This window comes from Ambystoma mexicanum, chromosome 4p, assembly GCF_040938575.1.
Source record: "Ambystoma mexicanum isolate Mex_15411 chromosome 4p, UKY_AmexF1_1, whole genome shotgun sequence".
Classification (NCBI taxonomy): domain Eukaryota; kingdom Metazoa; phylum Chordata; class Amphibia; order Caudata; family Ambystomatidae; genus Ambystoma; species Ambystoma mexicanum.
In genome coordinates, this window is record NC_090927.1 from 582,210,726 (window position 1) to 582,226,305 (window position 15,580).

Consider the following 15,580-nt stretch of genomic DNA (forward strand, 5'->3'; position numbering starts at 1 on the left):
CGCACCTCCCAAGCCTTGTTGAGGTCCGCAGTGAGTTTCATCTTTGTGGGATATCCACAGCTGGTGTAGCAACCCACCCAATGAGACCACTGTGACATACCTTGACTGCTGCCTTACCAACACTGCCTGGTTCCCTTCTACTGCTCGACAGCAATTAGCCAGGTACTTCTTCTTCCAGAGGGGTCCATCCTCGAGGGGCATCCTCGAGTAAATCTGGAGGCGCCAAAGGTACTGTGACGAGGAAGAAGAGCTTGCTCCTGCAGGGTCTATCCAGGGGTCTCAGATACGTCTTGGGCCCTGCTACCCTGTTGCTTCCCAGGTACTTTGTGGTGGTGGGACCTATAAAGAGAAAAGCAGACTATTAACATATTAGGACTGTGCATTAATATAAAAGCAAAGTGTAATTTACCTTTTATTGCACGTTGCCCAGGTGGAGGGATCTCCACACAGTATTGCAGTTTTACTCTGAAAAGCATTCTGCCAGTGTTCTGAAGTAATTGTTTACATTTCTACATGTGTGGTTTTGAAGTTAAACAGTGCTGAGTAATTTAAGTGCATTTTATTACAATGACCAACTGGTGCATTGTAACTAAAGCTAACAATAACTGTGGCACCGCATAGTACTGTGTATATTGTATTAAATGTTTAAATAGAGTTTCCTGAGTACAATGTGAGTCTTATTTATGTGTATATATTCACATAAACATAATTTAATCATCTAATAAAAGAACAGTGTTAGCACATAACATAGTGGGTGGACATTCCATTGTCGGGGTCTTGGCGATTCACAGTACCTAAGAACCACCCTGCATCAACTCCCTTGAGTCTCAGCCTTGGTTGCTCGTCCATTGCTACATTTTGAGAGTCTTGACTAGGGTGCCTCTGTGCCTCTACCCCAACCATATAGTGGGTACTACCACAGACACCCCCTCCAGTCTTTACAATGAGAAATATGTTTTTTTTATAATGGTGTGGAAAAGGTTACTCAAAATATAAATCTTGATCTTTACTTCTCCCATAATTACACACAGATGCTGTTTGCACAGTATGATCAGATGCAACCGACCAGGAGGATTTATGGTAAAAGGAAGCACGTCTTTCATAGGAAGATGAAAGAACTGAAAAGATCTCTTAGGGCTAATCTCCGTGCTCTGTCTTCTGCACTAGTGACGGGTGCCGTAACAGTGCATAGAATGCTGAACCAACAATATTAAAATTGGATTTGCCATGATGAAAAAATTATTCTTCAGAGAAATTCCAAGCATATATTGGCAGCATTGGCCAACAAAAACTCAGTGGATTTCTGGAAAATGATCAACTGGGACTCAACAGATAACAACATTAATCTATTCCCTTTCAGAATCCACTTGGGTTTCTCATTTCACTGCAAAAAATGGGCTTCCTTTGCCGATGATTTAGCGCTTTTTGACTTAACGGCAATCGGCCTACAAAGACAACTGAGGGCTATAAAAGAATATGCTATTGATAATGAATTGGTTATAAATGTAAACAAACCTAAATGTTAATATTAAAATCTACAAAAAACAAATCATATTCTTCTTTCAAATGGCACTCAAATCAGTCTGCGCTGGAGGTGGTGAACTTTTTTCCCTTCTTAGGTTTTCCCTTGAGTGGTGGTCGTAACAAGCTAAACTTGCTAATTGTACTGAAACAAAAAACATCACGATTAGCCTCCCAAGCTTGTATCATTTAAACCAAATATGGCTGCTTCTCTTTTATCCTATGTCATAAGATTTTGTAAGTCCAAAGTGGTACCTACTCTCATCTACGGTGCAGAAATTTCACCTTTAGTAGATAAATCACACTGGGCAAAATTAGAGGCTAAATTCTAGAGATGAGTTTTACACCTCCCCATTGGGTACCGATTTCCAGACTTTGATACGAGTTTTGGCTGCTCTAATTAAAACCCATCACCAAGTTGAAGGTAGTCTCACTTTTTAGGAAAATTCGGATTGCCCCTCAGGGATCTATTTGATTGTCCCTATTACAGCTGGTAAATAACACAAGTGACATTATTTTTAATAATTGAGTCACTTTTTGTCTTGACACCCATTGGGAGCAAGAGCTCTCTTGGGGCTCTTTAAAATCTAATCCTATGAATGTAAAAAATCAGACTATGGCGTTATGACTGTATATCCACAACATCAGAATGTAAAAAATGTAACTTATTTCCCCATGTAACGTGCATAAAAACCGCTCAACACGCTCCCGAACTGCATTGCAAAATTCCCTGACGCAAGATAGCATTAATTGATTTAATGAACCTGGAGTAAACTGCTTTGGTCAGAAGTTGAAATGGTTTAGACTAGTGACGCCAGAGGACCTTTGGCATAAAATACGACTACGTCCGCAAATATGTTGGAAAGTAGCCGCCATTAAGTTTCTGAATGTGATATTTCTTAACGTGAATCCTATTTTGCCCAATTGATCGTGGAGGTTTCTATATTTAAACTAGCAATTTTGTGTTTAAAATATTTTATGAGATATCATTTTTTTAACTCTTTCTATTTTTAGAGTTTCTAGTTCTTCTATTTTTGCATTCTTGTATTTTGTCGGAATTGTTACTCTTTCTTTGTGTATATGAAATGTGTACTTTTTTTGGAGCCAATTCACATAATAATAATAATAATTTAAAAAAACAAATACTTAACACACTGAGTTAGTTTTTAAACCATTATGGCACTAAAACAAATCAATATGCATTTCAATTCGTTATTGCACAGGATCAAGATATTGGCCAAAGTAACGTCAAATTACATCACAAATTCTGTCATAGTGAACTCGCAAACTGTATGTATTATAGTGAACAACCAACACTTTACAGGAATAATTGATAATTGCAGGGATTAGTTATCAACAACAGCCAAGCCCAAAGCCTCAGCAGCACAATATACAGTATCATGACATGTGTTATTAAAGTTTTGGCAAATATGAGGCCTGACTTCTTTACATTAATCAGCCAATTGGAGGAACCTTGCCAGGCTTGGGTGGGGCACGTGACATTTTGACCTCCCCATTAAAACCCATTAAAACGTCTCTGTCCCAATTTTTTTTATAAACAGAAGAGAAGAAACAGTTTAAAAGTTCCAAAATATAAATGTTCTTATTTCATGTCATTCTAAACCAAGCAAAGGCATTCAAAAATATTGGTTGAACTGTGAAACTCCTATAAATCTATAGATCATGGCGCGCCTTACTGTATGGGGCCAGCCAGCAGTACATGGAAGGATCTCGCCCTGCTGCCTTATCATTATTATTTTGTATTTTTTAAAGTGCATTTGGTTAACAAAAAAACATAAGCAGGATTTAATATTACATTTACAAAAAACAGCAGTTCCAAAATATATATTAAATATAAATATTAAAACATGCAATGTACAATACAATTTGAGAATAATGGACTCGTTAATAAAATAGTATGCAAAGTTAATACAGTCAGCATACTCAGTAATAAGAAAATTGCATAGCAAACATGGCACAAAGTACCAGACACAGTTCTAAAAAGGTTGTATTTAAATTAGCATTAATATAAGAACTGCTAAAACCAATTGATTATACCCTAAATATAAATACAATTTGTTATCATTAAACCGAGGACCCTATGAGCAACTTCGCAGCCTCTTTCATACATATAACCCTGCCCCTGTAATAAACAACGAAGTAGCTGTGCACAATGAGCTCCAGAACTGATCTCCTTGTATATTCTGAGGACGACTAACAAAAGCTTGGTACGCCTTCAGATGTTGCTCTGTTAAACAGGGCATTGTGTTAGTAAGTGCCGGTTAGTCTCTACCACACAATGGCACAGCCTACAGTGTCTAGCTTCATAAGGTATTCCGGGTCAGCTTCCAATGTATTCGTAAGTGGGCAAAATGTTTAGACAGAGATAGGAAATAAACATCCTCATTTTCCCATTACATACTTTAAGTAGATAAGAACAAGGACCACCAATATTAAATCCTTGCTGACAGCATTCACAATATCTGCTTTTGTTGCTGAGTTTGTGAATACTGTCTGCACAGTCCCATGCCCAGGTATTCTTTTTAAGTTGATTTAAAAAGTCCGTCAGCTACAATATCCTATCCACTGGAAAACCGATGTTATGAAATTGCAAAAGGGCAGTCTCCGTTAGTGCCCATAAGAAAGGATTGGGATATTCTGCCCCTAACTTAAACGCAATGAGTCCCAATAAAGCATTACTATCTGGTGTAACCTTTAGCAATGACAAATATAAGGTATACAGTGTCTATATCGAATCTTTCATATTGAATGCCCATATATTGAATATTTTATAGTGAAACTTTTATAGTGAATGCATTTAAGGGTGCAGGAAAGGGTTAAATATTTTTGGGAAAAGACGGTCCAAATGGGTTTTTAGGGGTGGGAAACGGGGGTTTGAGGGTGGACTCACCCCCCGCCCAAAAAAGAAAAAAGTGTATTCACTATAAAAGTTTTCAATACCAAATATTCGAGATATGTGCGTTCAATATAACATATTTTGATATAAAGTGTAACCAAATATAACTTACACTGTTTTATTAGCCAGTTGGATATCAGAGTATGATGTAAGGCTCAATTTGCATCTAAGTGCCTCCACCTGGGTTGCCCTCAGTACCCCTAGAGCAGTTCTTAGGATCTTTCCTTCAACCTTATCCAACCAGGTCACAAATGGTTCTGAGAGGAGTTCAAGTCCATAGGTCAGCCCTGGGATGATACCAGTACAGTAGATTTGTATTAGTCCTTCCAAATTGTTTGCACCTGAGCACGCAATTAAATGCTTTATTAATAACCACTTCCTAGGAATACGGGATGAGATGTACTCGCCGTAATAGGATGTGAATTTAGAATTTTTGACTATTGAGTTATTTCTATAGCGCACACAACAAACTTAATTGAATCCTGGCACAGATGGAACCATAAACTGAAGAGACAGAGAATCCGCCTTGTTTGTGTTGATGCCACTGAAATTCACAGAGGAACCGTAGAGGAACCATATCTACTTAAACAGGTGAGTCTTTAGGCCCGATCTAAAAATCGATAGGGAGTTTGCCCTTCTTAGATTAAATGGAAGGCTATGCCACAGTCTTGGTCCAGCAACTGAAAAGCTACGGTCTCCTCTTGAGACGCAGTTGGTCCTAAGAATAGTGAGTAGACTATGGTCTTCCGATCTTAGAACCGGGGTCGGGTGATATCGCTTCAGTTTATTTATTAGATAAATTGGTGATAACTTATTTATACATTTGTACACCAAACACCCTATTTTGAATTTTATACGGTCTAACCAATGCAGCAACTGACAAAGACCTGAAGTTGGGGTGTTCTTGGCTACACCAAAAACCAGTCTTACATTGCATTTTGAGCTTTTTGTGAGCGGTGCATCTGTTTGGCCGGTGCTCTGACCAAAAGTCTGTTGCAGTAATCCAATTTAGAATTGACTAGAGCTCCCAAAACCACAGCACAATCGGTATCAGGGACATAGAGTAGTGCTTGGTGTAAGAGACGAATGTTGTAGAAGACTGACTGTACTTCGGCTGAGACCTGACCATCGCAGCCCAGATCACTCTGCCAAATACAGCCAAGATGTTGTACCTTGGTAGCATATTTAAGACTGGTCCCCGAAAACTGAGGGGCAACTTTTTCCCTCAAGCAAATGTTTGGGACCAAATAATATCACCTCAATTTTTTTAGGATTAAGTTGGTGAGGCCCAAAAGGGGAAATCCAAATATATATGTCGGTCAACCACTTCAAAAGTGAAATCGTTTAATTTCCAGATAAACGGCTAATTATGCTACAATTTACTGCCAATCACCATGACTTTAGTTTTGTACGTATTGATTCCCAAGTTGTTGGATCGTGCATAGGAGGATATGGCATTAATACACTGCAGCAATCCAACGTGTGTATAGTCAATGAGAACAGTATTGTTAGCGTACATTAACCAAGGGCTGGCTCTTTACCAATCTGGGGAGGGAAATGACATGCCCCAGCCAGGGCCACATCCAGACCGATACATAAAGGTTGAACACACACCTGCTTCGGGTCTGTATTGGTACTGACTGGACGTGAGACCATCCCCTCTTGGGACAGACAAAGAGATACCATTGTATGGCTATGCAAAGCTTTAACTAAGTGTAAAAGTGTGGAATCAAGGCCCCATTGTGACAATTTGTTCCATAGATTCTGGCATGAAACTGTGTCAAATGCTTTAGAAAAGTTTACGAAACACAAATAAAGCTTTCGTTGAGAAAAATTGCTTCAGCAGACAAATAATAAAGTACAATTGCTATGTACAGTGCTGTGTGTCTTGTGAAAACCTGTTTGGAACCTTTTTCAGGCACCCCATTTCCTCATCCCACTTATTTAATTTCTATAACAGCAATGAGGCAAAGATTTTGACACTGTTGTCAAGCATGGCGAGAAGCCTGTAGTTGGAGGGGTCAAGTGCTCCGTGTTTCTTATAGACAGGTACTGATTTAGTCTCCCTCCAACTATCAAGAATGTTGCTAGTTGCCAGAATCCGCCTCAAAAGGTTAGCTTTAGTTATTTATTTATTTTGACATTTGTTAAGCGTACTTAGCCCGGAGGCATCTAGGCGTTAGTTACATAAGAGTAGCGGCTACAGTAGTTCCATATTATCTTAGATCACAGTCAATATAAGTAAGATTAGGTTACATCATATGACAAGTTAAGTTGCAGTTGTTGCAGGTTACAATAAATTACATTGTACATGCTGTGTAGTAAACGTTAGGAGATAGTGGATAAGGTTGCACCATGTGAGAGCATTTATATAGATCTTGCGCTACTGGTTACCTTGGCTGAAGATTCATGTTTTGAGGCCTCTGCGGAAGGACCAGAGGGAGGGATCTGATCTCAGTGCTAAAGGCATGGAGTTCCATTGTTTGGCCGCAATCACCGGGAAGCTGCAGCCTCCCGCTTTTTGGCATCTAAAATGAGGGACGTCGAGGCGGAAGGAGTAGGCAGATCGGGAGGGTCTATTAGACTGGACTTTAGAGAGTTGACTAGGTGGAGAGATTGAGGAATTCTTTGACAGTCATTTATGTGTTAGAGATAGGGTTTTGAATGTTATACGCTCCCGGACCGGCAGCCAGTGGATCTTGCGTCGAGCTGTTGAAATATGATCTTTTTCGTTTTTATGCTGAGTGCTGCTCTTAAACACCACATTAGGAATAGTGTCCGGCCCAGGGGCTCTAGAGGATTTTAATCTCATAATCACTTCAAGAATATCATCTGCCGCGAAACCAGCAGCACGAGCAATACACGACAAGACAATCCAGTCCATTTAACAATAACTGCCCTATCTCTGCGATACTCTGTTTTTATTTTGATTGGATCTTCTGAAAACCTATTTCTATTTTCAGTTCTCAAAGGGGGTGTTTCCAGTAACATCACCATCACTGCCATAATGCAGCTTGCTGCACTTCTGGGACATACTCTAGCATCTTTTGGCTTGATGCAGGGGAGGTTTGGTCACATAGGGGGTCATTTGGAAACAGACTGCATTGCAAAATGGAAGCATAAAGGCAAGGTGCAATGCGTTTACCCCTTCATTTCGCGCTGCAGACTACCTTCTCCCCCTTCCAAAGGGGAAGAGGGCCAGAAAGCATTGGTTGCATCGCCACTTTGTTTTCCTCCTCCGTCTTAGTGGAGCACCGCGTTCTACGCTTGCATGAGATTTACATGCAGGCCTAAAACGAATGGATTCATATGGAGTCTGCCTCGAATTGGCACCTGCTAAAGAGCAAACGCTGTCTACAAAGCATTATTTGCGGGCAGCTTTGCCTTTTAAAAGTAGGAGCATACGAGTAAAGAGAAGAGCTGATTGTGCCTGGTTGCACTATTTACTTTTACACTCCACCTTGCAAAAGTTGAAGGTTGCAAGCGGGGGCACATCAGGACCAAAGTGCTAATGTTGGCCGCCAACTGCATAGAGTTTACATTTATTTTTAAAATGATCCAAGTAGAATAGAAAAACATCGTGGCAGCCAACAGGATTGGTTTTGTAAGATATTACACCTTTTGTCCTGTAAGGACTATACTAAAAGAATCTTCCCCTCTGCATTTACAAGGCCAGACCTATCGGTTTTGCCATTGCTTGTGTCTAGGGCCAGCAAAGGCTCTCCTGAAATTGTAGGTGACATCAATAAGTGACTGAAAGTCTAAGGTAGCTCGCAGACTGTCCTAGATTCGGGAGCCAGGCTGTTAGAGAGAATCATTGACTGATATTGTCAGTGACTGGTGACTTCTGTGCTGGAGCCAGATCTACATCTGAAACGAATTTCGTTTCTTTGAAATAAGTTAGTCATAAATATTTTCAGTAAGCAGGCATGGTTTTAAACTGCAGCATTCAGGAGTTTGGTTTTTAATAAATGACAAAATACGATTCCTATCTGCACTTGTTCAATTCGGTGATTTCATCAGAAACGACCTTTGCATCGATCAGCCAAGCTCTGCCACTTGCAATTAATTAAATATTTGTACATGCCTGCAGCGGTACTTGGAGTTACTGTTGAGCATTGAAGTACAAAATAATGCAGCAGCATAAAAGAGCGATTCAAAGCGTTACAAAGCTTAGTGTAACTATCTGCACAGTGTAGGCAACCGTTTTTTGTCTGTTTTAAATGTGTTTATTAGTTTTGTACAAACATTCAGAATCAGACATGATAAAACCGACTTGTACAAGAAGGTGTGCTGAGAAACCATTGACACCATCCAGAGTATTGCCCTCCCATCCAGAGTATTGCCCTCCATATGCATGTTCATTTCAAACTCCACAGTGTGCATCCTCCTAGCTCTCGACATGGATCTTCCATGTGTATATGGCTATCTCCCGGCCTGCCTTACAGTGTGGAATTCCACAGGCTCTGATTGGGGAGTTCAAGTACACTGGTGCCTTCTGTCTCTCCCATCCCTGCTATCCACTATTGTGCCAGTCCAGGTCTGCGGAGGGGGTGAGAACCATTTAACAGTTGACCCCAGTCCAGTACATTGCCCTCTTCAGATTCCAGTTCTACATTATTCCGTAATATCTCCAACTCTGTGTATCCCCACCTCTTATTATCCATCACCCAATCCTGGAGAAGCGGCCTCCTAGAACCTGTCCCCGATATCACAATCCGCCTCTTTGCCAAAAACAATAAAAATTGGGTTATTCTGTTTCTATTTCTAGCCTTCTTGCACCCCAGCACTTTCCCAAATAAGCCTACATTAGGTAGGCATTCCACGGAACTCATAGGTAGAGTGTTGATTCTATCTACCACCTCCCTGAAATAAGACTGAATGGTCTCACACTCCCAAAGCATATGCCAAAATCCTGCTGTGTCCTGTCCACCTCTCGGACAGCTGTGAGATCGCCACACATTAAGAGTATGCAGTTTTCGCTGGGGTCATATGTATACTATGTAAAAAGTTGGATTAGATCCATTTAAAACAAACATTTCTAAATATCTTCTTCACATGTCCCCATATCCCTATCCAGTCCTGGTCCAATAAAGAACAACGCATATCTCCTTCCCATTTGCCCTTTACTTTCAGACAAGGGGGGGCCTCCCTGTCACCAACATACCATAAATCTGAGAAACCAGTCCCTTCCCGTCCCCTATCGCGAGAAGAGATTGTAATATAGCGTTTGTGTCCAGCTCCTCCTGGATACCCTCCCATGAGTGCGCATTCTCCTAATCACCCTGGCGTAGGACTGGAAATGCCCCAGCGACATTCCATAAGTGTGTGACCATTGTTCAAATGTAACTAAAACCCTGTCCTTAAGGAAGTCCCCCATAGTTCTGCCCCCGCCAGCCTGTAAATTGTAGAGGTCTATGTCCCTAAGTATACCTAGAATGGTCAAGTCGAAACTCAACAGTAAATCCAGGCTATAGCTGCCTATAAACCGTAACATAATTGTTAACCTCTTCCACACCACACGATAAACAGTAACTATGTACTTGTTTCCTTTTCCACCCATTGGGTCCCATAGTAATTCCATGCCTTGTCTTTGTTTCGGTAAACCTACAATCAGTTGGCATAGCTACTACTCTGGCGTTGCGTCCCATCTAACCACGTGTTGCAATTGAGCAGCCAAAAAATAAAACTCCTAATCGGGGAAGCCAGCCCCCTGTCCTGATAAGGTCTATGCAGGGCCATCCAGTGCCTACCCGATCCCCAAAGAAATTCCACTATTTTAGTATCCAGGATCTTCAAAAAAATCTGTTTTATCATATATGGGATGTTGGTGGGGTGTGGCCGACTAAGATGGCGTGGGGACATAGCACTTTCGACCTCCCGAGGGAGGGATCCTGCTGAATAGATTGTTTTAATGCTTGGATGGTGCCCAGAGTCCAGTAAAATACTGTAAAGGAAAGGCGTGTATTACTACCTGCCAACCCTTAGTGCACTCCAGAGGGAATAAAATCCCAAAACGTATTAGTGTTGCAGGCACGTGGGCTATAGGAAGGTTCCCACTGCTTGCAATTCAGATTTTGACTGAAGGTATGATTTCTTTTTTTAGGTTTTAAATTCCTAAGGTACGAGGTGGTTAGGCAAGGTGTACAGTCACCGCTTCACTGTTGTGTTATATCCAACAATAGTATTTTACTTTTTTGGATTCAATTCACAGGGTGTCACAATTTCGCAAATCCGTTATTTGATACAAAATATTACAACCTTAGTGAAAGTAGAAAAACCCTTCATGGGTTATTTTAATCAAAATATATAGTTTTTTTCTCTCAAAGCCTTATTGTTAAATACATTCTAAATCATAAAACTTTGTTTTCATACATGAATTCACCAAATCCCTTTTTGGGTAATGACAAAATAAAGTAAGACAAATTTCTTGGTTAAAGTCACCAAACCAAACTAGTATCAAGATTTATCAGTGTGTTGCCAACGCGTTTCGGACTTTTCTGACAGTCCATCTTCAGGGCTAATGACACTATTTGTTCCAACAATACATGTGTTTCTTGAATTCAATTCCTACGATAAAAACATAGACAATATTTTCACTATTAGTGTTTCATCACTTATTCAAAAAAATGGGAAACTCAACAGTAAGAAATAACAACTTGAAAGGTTGCCTTTCAGACAATTCAAAACATTACTTTTAACGCACCTTTTTCTATTGCCTCTGGCACCTTGCTTCCTGATTCTTTGACACTATCTTGTTGATAGGTTAAATACACCTAATCTGCTCTGTGTGTGAACAATTGTACTTCAAGGAGAATTCTTCTCAAAGAGTTTCTAGAAAAAAACCAACAGGGGGAGATTATTTTTTGGATACTTGGTAGGCTCCACTGAGAATTATATTTGCAAGTTATAAAAGTGAACCGCTATGTGTTAGTAGAGTAGATCCAGGGGTATACTATTCCCCCATAATGTTAATCTGGCTGTATTCTTTTAACTAGATGCACATTGTGCATACTATTTATCTAGTCAAATGATGTAGGGACCAGGGCTGCGCCTGTTAAATCTGTTCTAAATCTCTTTCTCACCTCTAGGTGCAGCGTGTGGGTGCCTTGTAAGTCCTTGGGTATCCGGAGCATCGAGCGGAGCTCTTCGGTTCGTAGCCTTGCCTGGTGGTAACTGTTCTAAATAGTGTGGGGAGCCTGTGCGCATGCCCGTGAGCGGACCGGGCCGCTTACTATTCGCGCATGCGCACGGTGGAAGTTCGTGTCTAGTCTGACTTCGTGTGCGCGTGGGCGGGCTGTGCCACTGATTCCACGCGCATGTGTGTCGACAGGAGCTCGGTCCGATTTCGTTTAGGCATGCGCGGGTGCATTGTGTGAACCTCTGTTGCGCAGATGATGTGCCCGTCTAATCGCAACTCGGTTCAGGACCACTGTGCCTCCACGCATGCGTATGCATACCTGATGTATCTCGGGGAGGGGCGAGCCCTATGCTGACTTGCAGTTTAGTGAGCCGGTACTTGCTAGGTAAGGCATCTTATCCCATCCATTTGGGAAGATAGGATAAATTAATATGGTCAATCTCGAAAAAATGACATATATTTTTTATAAAAGAAGGTTCTGCCAAAAATCTGTATCATAGAGCCACAGTGTGAATGAGTGGGGAGTGACGCAGACAGCTAGTCTGCTTGGGTCCCCTTTCATTCCACACTGTGGCTGAAACGTGACACGATAGTCTCTCTCCTGCCTCTCTGCTACCTGAAAGGCCTGTTGTTTCAACATTTTAACAAGTTGGTCTCTGCCAATTAGATGGCTCACATTCTGTGTGGTTTATGAGCCAAATTTTGCTTTTGCATATAATCAAACGTGGCTGACATCAAGGCATTTTAGACATGTACATTAGTCAGTTGGAATTACAAAGTTAGGTGCCCGGAGGTAGGGTAGAGTATATTTAACAGAAGAGACATCTGTACATTTACATACTTGTGACCCGAAACATGCATACATTCAAACATAACACATTAGATCAAACTCTATGTTCATGCCTCTAGGGCTAAGGCAGTCAAGGGTGTCAATCCATATTATCTCCCTCTGGTGGAGAGTTCTTAGAATGTCTCCGCCTCTAGGGCCAAGTTTTACATGTTCGAGTATAACACATTTCATTTGTGCTACCGAGTGTCTAGCTTCTGAGAAGTGTGTGGCCACGGGTGATTTCTGACTTTTTGTTCTGATGTTAGACTTATGCTCTGACCATCTGGTTTTTACTTTTCTGGTGGTCATGCCCACATAGAATAGGCCACAAGGACACTTGAGTCCATAAATGACATTTGATGCATCACACGTGCATGAGTGTTTCAAGGGGATAGGTTTTCCTGTGTATGGGTGGCTGATGGTATTGCCTTTTAATATATTGTCACAATGTTGGCAGTTGTGGCAGGGGACAGTACCCTTGAATGTAGTTTTTCCGGTTCCCATGGTAGTTATGTCTGCTTTAATCAGGCTGTTACGTAAGGATTTATTGTTCCTGTACGCGAACGTTGGTATATCTGGGAAGAGTTGTAGCAATTTCGGATCCATTTGGAGCAGGTGCCAATGTTTCTGAAAAATCCTTTTGATCCTCTTACTCTGGGTGGAGTATGTCGTAACGTATACCAATTTCTGTTGATCTTGGTTGGTTCTGGGAGTAAGTAGAGTATCCCTTTGGGTTGAGTTAACTTTGTCTTTGATTTCAGAAATTAGATTTCTATCATATCCTCTCTCGATAAACTTTGTTTGTAAGGTTGATGATTGTCTGGAGAATTCTGACATTTCAGAGATGTTTCGCCTGTATCGTAAAAATTGGCTCAACGGTACACTATCCAGTGTTCTTTGAGGATGAAAGCTTGTTGCTAGTAGTAAGTTGTTCCTGTCTGTCTCCTTTGTGAAGATCCTTGTTTCTAGTTTTCCTTCTTTCGCGTAGATTTCGACATCAAGGAAGTGTATTCTAGAGTCACTAGTGACTGATGTAAACTTGATTCTGGGGTTCATTAGGTTCATCATGGTAAAGAATTGTTCCAACTCGTCTGCTGGACCTGTCCAGATACCGAAGATGTCATCAATGTATCGTGTGTAGAGTGATAGGTGTCGAAACCATCTTGGGGGGGTGAGGACATTTTCATACTCTAGGTAAAACATGAATATATTAGCATAGCATGGTGCCATGGCGGCTCCCATGCTGGTTCCTGATACTTGTAAGAAATAGCGCTCTCCAAATTTGAAAAAATTGTTCATTAGAACCAATTTTAATAAAGTCAGTACAAACACTCGATCTGCCTTGCAATCTGCTGTTCTTAGGAGCATCCACTCTACTGCCTCTAGACCGGTCTCATGGGTGATATTAGTGTAGAGGGATGTGACATCCATGGTGAAGAGCATGTCACGGCCCGCTACAAATTCAACATCTTGTAGTTTTTGTAAAAAATGTGTTGTATCTTTTAGATACGTCTCTGTGTTCTGAATCAAAGGTTGCAGTATTCGGTCCAGATACTGTGCTAGGGGTTCTAAGATGCTATTTGTAGCTGCAATGATTGGTCGACCTGGTGGTTTCAATAATCTTTTGTGAATTTTAGGCAGTATGTATAGTACTGGCATAATTGGATGTTTGTTGTTAAGGAACTTATGCGTTTTCTCCGAGATTTTGCCCATTTCTTCAGCTTCGTCGAGAGTTGCCTCGATTAGTGTCATGATCCGATTTGTAGGGTCAAATACTGTACCAATCTATCTAATGGTGCACACTGTGTGGTATGATTTCGGTGACCGACTGTTAGCGATTAGGGCGCAGTGAGTGATTTACCCGAGGCAGCCACCCTTCCAAGATGGCACTGCGGTGGTGGAGTAGAGCCACGCAGCACCAAACAGATCATTCTGTGCCACGGGTGGTGCCTGCAATAACTGTAGGTGATCTGCTGACAAGGAGTATCACGCAGTGAGAAGTGGAGGGTGGAGATCATTGCCAGCAACCTGTTGGTTGAGGAGACTGCAGCCGGGCCGGTGAGCCCCTGTGGTGGTCATGCATACATAAAAAAAAATGTTTGGAGCGGCGCATCAGGGTTTATGGTGATATATACAGTATTCAGGTGTGCACAACATTGATGAGACACGCATAGAGTACACTAGACATGAGCTAAATACTGCTAAGCATTATCATGTCCCGTTCTTCACAGCATGTTATTACTTAACCATTGTGTCCTTTACAGCTTTCCATAGCAAAGCCTTACACTTGCGGTATAGGAAGGAGCTTTGAAAGGAAATTTGAAAATGCAATCATACGTTGAAAATAATCTGCTAAAACCTAACTCCAAGTCTCCTCGCCAACAGTCTGTTTTCCTACAGTGGGTTTTCCTTCTGCATTGTGTCATTGATATCAGAGCCTTTTAGAGCAGCAGCAGGGACATTTTGCATAAAGTGCTAATTGCATGGACAGGCAATGTTAGCAATTACAGGCTGATTGGCCCCCTGCGTGCCAAACAGAGTTCAAAAGCAAAGACTAAAAACAGGTAAAATATGCTACACTTGTGCAATCTGTTTTTCCATAAGATGTAAATTCTGCCTGTAAATAACGCTTGCAGGCAGCATTGACAATGAAATCTGCCTGCATTTAGTAGGTGCTACATTGAGACCATAGACCATAGGAATCCATAGGAATCCATTAGTTGTATACCTGCATGAAAATTTGCCATTCCAGCATGTCATACCGTGGAACCATTTGCTCCCAAGATACCATTCAAATATTGGTTAACACATCCTTCGGACTAGAAGGACTACCCAATACACACATTAGTTGCTGCGTCATTTCTGGTTAGTTTTATCACAGGATTTTCCATTGCGCCAGCAGGCACAAATGCGTTTTCTTTGAAGTGTTTGGGCATGCCTATTCATGCCCTCCTGGCAAACAAGTTAGGAGCGATTTTCGCAGACTTGCAACTGTTTTTCCTTGTATGCAACGCTTCATAGTGGTCCAGGTCAACCTCTAGGGTCGTTTTCAGTCTATCCCAATTCACTGTTTCACTGTCCCGGGGCCTCATGATACAACTGCAGGTCAAGTAGGTTGAAATCCCCTTTGGATAGAGCTCGAGCCATTATTGACACGGCTACCAGTCCTTTT